We start from the raw sequence: 6,367 nt of genomic DNA on the forward strand, positions 1-6,367 counted from the left end.
GATCAGGAGATGTCGCCTGGAGATCATACAAACAATCAGTTCCAGCAGATTCCACAATAGAAGCAGAATATGTGGTAGCAGCTAAGGCAACAAAAGAAATTGTGCGGCTCAGGAAAATTCTTGAAGATTTGCAAGTAAAATAAGTACAATCAACTCCACTCATGATTAACAATACCTATGCAAACAAAGTTGGCCAAGAACCCAAAGTTCCATGATCGAACGAAGTACATCAATACTAAATATCATCTAATTCAACATCATGTTGAGGCCAAAATAATCCATCTCTTCCATTGTTCCACGAATGAGCAAACTGAAGACATATTCACCAAAGCGCTTGGAAGAGAAAAGCTTGAAAGATTCAAAATGATGCTTGGACTCACAAACATCCCTTCAGATTAAGGGGGGGAATGTTGACACCTAATCATTAGGATTGAGTGAATAACTGAAAATGATGTAAATAAATAATAGATAATATGAATAGTCATCGGGAGATGAAATGAATAGTCTCTCCCTCATGTATATAATAAACACCAACCTAAATGAAATCAACGAATTGTTCAAAGGAGTTGTTGCCTGGTCTAACAGGGAATGTGAGTGAATTTAAGGGGGTGAATGCTTATGAGGGGACTTTTAGCACTTAATACCTATAATTTATTGGGTCGAGGGTCCGGTCCCTCCAGAAGTCAGAGAAATTCACTGAGCCCCTTTAACTTAAGATTCTAGGTACATTAAGACTTTCTTTGGAAATTAGTTAAGTGAAAAATGTAATGACTGAGGGAGGTTAATCAGTGGACTTTGTGTGCTTTGTTAAATGCTCCATATACTTAGAAATTTGAAGATGAAGATGAGTAATATGATTTTATCTAATTTATCATCACAATTCTGCAACCATTCAACTACTTACCCATCTACTACTCATCCTACCATTTTTTCTTCTCTTTATTAGGGTGCACTTAAGCTGGCAAACCCTTATCAAAACATTTTTATTTTCTTTTACAATGGTATTCTAACTAAGTCTAACCTTATTACCTCCAAGGGCTTAGATTAAACTGTTGAGCTCCTTTTATTTACTCTACCTATCTAATTATCTGCCAAGATTAAATAGTTTGGTCAGATTTTATTCTCTAGCTAAAAACATGAAATTCAAAGCATGGAATAACCAAAATTAAACAGTTTGATTATCATGGATTGTGGCAAAGGTAACAAGCTACACACAATCTTTTATTATGTACAAAAAGTAAATAATAGTGGCATTTTGACTTGCACACTTTCATGGTCTTTTTGTTTTTGGGGTTCATTTCTTTCATTTTTTTGACCTTCTCTTATTCTTTTTGTCCTTTGATTTTTATTTTAGGAGATACCCTCTTTACATTTTTTATTTTTTGAATATGGAAAACATTTGCAGAAAGCAAAGGTATGTACATATTACAGATTTGACCTCAGCCATTCAAAAATTATGAGACCTATTAGTATAGGAGCATAACAGATACATTGATCATTCAATTACGAGTAAAAACATGATGAGAGCCATATGTAGTTGTTGTCATAAAACACATACATAACCAGCATAATAGCAGTAGAAATACCAATGAAAGTACATCCATATAGACCACATATAATCCATCAAAATGCTCATAGAAATACAAGGAGAAATAACCTTTCATTAATGATGCAAAATCCAAACCTGGGATGGGACTTCCACGTTCCACCCGACCGTAGAATGGTTGAGGCAAATCTCTCTTTAGTCATTCACCCCCATGCCATATTCCAAGTATGAATGTGGGATCTCATAGAACGCGTCAATCAAAAATCATCCAGGGCTTCTAAAGGCCATCCACCTCAACCCAACAAACTATGATTCCACCTCACAATCGGACGTCACAAAACCATCATCAAATCAATCTCTATCCCAACCATCCAGGGCTCCAGAGCATTTGTTCCAACCAAGGCTCCAAGACTAGTAACTCAACCCACATCTATCGTGGGGCTCTAAAGCATTTGTCCAACCAAGGCTCTAGGACTAGTAACTCAACCCACCAAGGGCTCTAGAGCATTTTTCCAACCAAGACTACTGGACTAGTAACTCAAACAAAGTTGTTACCAGGTTCCATAGTGTTTATCCAACCAAGGCTCCAAGAACTAGTAACTCAACCCAAGCTAAGGAAACACGAGAACCAACTAAAATAAAAAGAATAAAATGAACCCATAATCTCCATGGCTATCTAGGAAATGGCAAGACTAGGCAATCCACTATCAATCCAGGAAATCCTCCATGCCAGTGACAGATCATGACCAAGAATCCACATGCATATGCCATGCATGCCAAAACTAGTGAGGAAATAATACATGCAACTTACTACATGCAAGAAAATCCCACTGTAATTGTTGATCCTGATGTACTCTTGGGCTTTCCTCCTCTTCCTTTGCCTCCTTTCTCCAAGAATCCAAGTATTCCACACCCTCCAAGAGTGCTCCAAGAAAACTCTAAGTCTCCAAGAGTATGAGAGAGAGAGAGAGAGAATAATGAGAGATCTCCAACACTGAACTGACAAAAGGTTATCAAGTGATCCTCAAAATCCTTTTTATAAATGAGGCCTCTATTTCTTCATTTTCCATTATTTTCCTTCATTTTCCTCCTCACATGCAACATGTGGCCTTTCACCTCCTTTTTCTCCTAATTTCCACTATTTTCATAAATAAATGTGCCAAAAATGCCATTTTTTCTTTCCAAAGCCTTAGCCATTGCCTTTGCCAAATTCCTTAGCCATTAAACAATCACAAGTGATCCCCATAACCAGGATTTTGCCCAACATTCAGCTTGGAATAAGTATCCCATCATCCGTGGTTATTATTTTGTTTTTATTTAATTTTATTACATGGAATTTTCATGAGGGTTGTTACAAAACCCTTCCCCTTGGGAGAAAATTGTCCTCAATGTTCAATAAAACCTTTAACCACAAGACTATTGTAAGCAAAACATAGTGCCGATAGAGCTTTACAATTTAGCTCATTCCAATATTTGCAATGATCAACTTGCTGAGAAGCAAACCAACATGAAACATAATAATCATAACATCATAATGACATGACACCCATACTGCTTATTAGAGATTTATAACACATCTCATGGAGGTATTTACATCCATATACATATGTACATTTAACAAAACATCATCAAACATATATCAAAACATATACCAAGACATATACCAGAACCACATCAAAACACCATGCCAAAACTGCTTTGCCTCAATGCGTAAACAAAGAAGGATACATAGCCTGCATCTGATTTGCCATCTCCCATGTAGCTTCATCAGTCCCAAAGTTCTTCCACTGCACCTTAACATGCTCAATTGCTCAGTTTCAGAGCATGAACACCTTTTTTTACAATATACATTGAGGCTCCAGTTCGAATTCTCCATCTAGTTGCACCTACAACACAGACCAGTCAATCACATGATCAACATCTCTAATATTCTTCTTAATTAATGACACATGGAAAACATCATGGACTTTCACTATCAGAGGTAGTGCAAGTCTGTAGGCTACTAGCCCAATCCTCTCAATGATACTGAAGGGTCCACAAAACTATGGTGCTAGCTTGGCACATGACCCAATCTGCAAGGAGCTCTTCTTCGATTTGATATACAAGTACACATGTTCCCCAACTAGAAATCCTTAAAAAACCTGTTCCAATCTGCATAACTCTTCTGCCTATCTTGTGTTGCCTTTATATTTTTCTTTATAACTTGCATTTCTTGTTCCATGTCTACCAACATGTCTGGTCCAATCAATACTCTGTTAACTAGATCAATCCAACTGATGGGAGTGTTACAACTCCTTCCATGCAATGCCTCAAAAGGACTCATTCTCAATGACTCTTGATACCCATTGTTATGTGTGAACTCTACCAAGGGAATATACTCCTCCCACTTTTGCTACTGATGCATCACATACATCCTCAACATGTCCTGCAATATCTTGTTGACCCTCTATGTCTGTCCATCTATCTGCGGATGATAACCTGCATTGAAGGCCAAAACTGTGCCCAAACCTACAAATAACTCCTTCCATAACTTGGAAGTGAACCTTGCATCCCTATTTGACACAATCTTCTTTGGAACACCATGCAATCTGACCACATCTCTGATGAATACCTGTGCTACATCGCTAGTTGAGAATGTAGAATTCATGGGAATGAAGTGTGGAACCTTTTTCAACCTATCCACAACAACCATGATGGAATCATGTTGTCTCATTATCCTCAGCAAACCTGTGATGAATTCCATGGAAATGACCTCCCATTTCCATTCTATAATTTCAATCGACTGTAGCAGTCCACTTGGATGCTTGCACTCTGCCTTCACTCACTAACAATCAAAACATACAGCCACAAACTCTGTTACATCCCTCTTCAGATTCAGCCAATAATAAAATCTCTTCATTTTGTCAGTGTCTTCTGATAACCTAGGTGACCTGAATACGGTTTTGCATTAAAATCCCTCAAGATCACCTTCTTGATCTCACCACAATCTAACACATATATCCTATCTCGGAATCTAACCAATCCATCTATCGTAAGGAAATAGTCCACATCCTATGCACCTACACCTATCCTTGTACTTGTACCATGATTTGTACTTGTACCTTTACCTATACATGTACTTTTACCTATACTTATACATGTACTTGTACCATCACCTATACTCTCTACAACCTATGAAAAATATCAATATATTTGACATCATACTGACCTATCTACAAGATCCTATCTTGTAGATCTGTCCCATAGGATCTCATAGTTGCTAAGTGATTTACCTGTATCCGCCTACTAAGACCATCTGCCACTTTGTTCTCCTTATCTTTGATATACCTTATCTCAAGATTTAACTCACTGATTGTAATCAACCACTGAGCCTGCCTACCATTCAGATTCGGTTGATCAAATAGATACCGTAAACCACTTTGATCACTCATCAATGTAAACCTCATGCCCAGAAGATAGTTTCTCCACATCTTCAATGCATGTATAATCACTGCTAACTCAAGATCATGTGTTGGGTAGTTCTGCTCATTGTCATTCAGTTTTCATGACTCATAGCATACCACATGTCCATCCTGCATAAGGACTCCACTAATTCCTCTCTTGCAAGCATATGTGCATACTACAAACTCTTTGTCTGGATCTGCAATATTTCACATAGTGCATGTGTCAACAACTGCTTGAGTTGCTCAAAATTAGCCTCACACTCCTCTGTTCATTCGAACTTCTTACCTTTCCTCTACAATGATGCGATAGGATAAGAAATATGTGAGAAGTTCTTGATGAAACTCCTATAATAGCCTTCCAACCCCATGAAATATATCACCTCATCCACATTCTTAGGAGCTACCCACTTCATGATGGCTCTTATCTTTTCTAGATCTACTACAATGCCCTCCTTGGAGACAACATACCCCAAGTAATGTACCTCAGTATAAAAGAAACTACACTTTCTGAGCTTAGAATACAATTGATGCTCTCTCAACAACCTCAACACTGCTGCTAAATGCTCGGCATGCTCTTCCTCATTTTTAGAATATACCAATATATCATCAAGGAACACAATAACAAACTTATCCAAGTACAAACGAAACACACTATTCATCAAGCACATAAATGTAGTTGGATCATTAGTTAATCCAAATGGAACTACAACAAACTCATAATGCCCATATTTGGTCCAGAAGCAGTCTTGTAAATGTCTTCCTCTTTTATGCATACCTGGTGATATCTGATCTCAAATCAATCTTTGAGACTACTATTGCTCCCTTCAACTGTTGAACAAGTCATCAATCCTTGGCAATGGGTACCTGTTCCTAATAGTCACTTTGTTTAACTTCCTGAATTCAAAGCATAATCTAAGAGTACCATATTTCTTCTTCACAAACAATACCGATGTGCCCCATGGTGATATTATTTGCCTAATGTATCCCTTGTCCAACATTTCCTTCAACTGCAACTTTAACTCTACCAATGCAGGTGTGTTGATCTTGTAAGGTGCTTTTGATGGGGGAACTGCCCCTCACACTAACTCAATAGAAAGGTCTACCTCCCTGTGAAGTGGAAACTCTGAAATGTCCTTAGGAAATACATCCTTGAACTATTGTAGAACTGGGTACCTGCTCAACACATTTGCATCCTCAACCTCCTTACCTTTGTCACTAGAGATGTTGACTGTGAATAACTTACACCCTTTCCTAAAATTGCGCTTTTCTTGCATAACTTTAACCATCCTAACTGATGTGGATTTCTTCTTACCCTGTAAGACTCTTGGTTCCCCATTATCATCAACACACTCAATAGCTTTGTCATAACAATCCACCC

This window comes from Pinus tabuliformis, chromosome 3_1 (assembly GCF_031772625.1).
Source record: "Pinus tabuliformis cultivar Carrire ecotype Pingquan chromosome 3_1, CPIR1, whole genome shotgun sequence".
NCBI lineage: Eukaryota > Viridiplantae > Streptophyta > Pinopsida > Pinales > Pinaceae > Pinus > Pinus tabuliformis.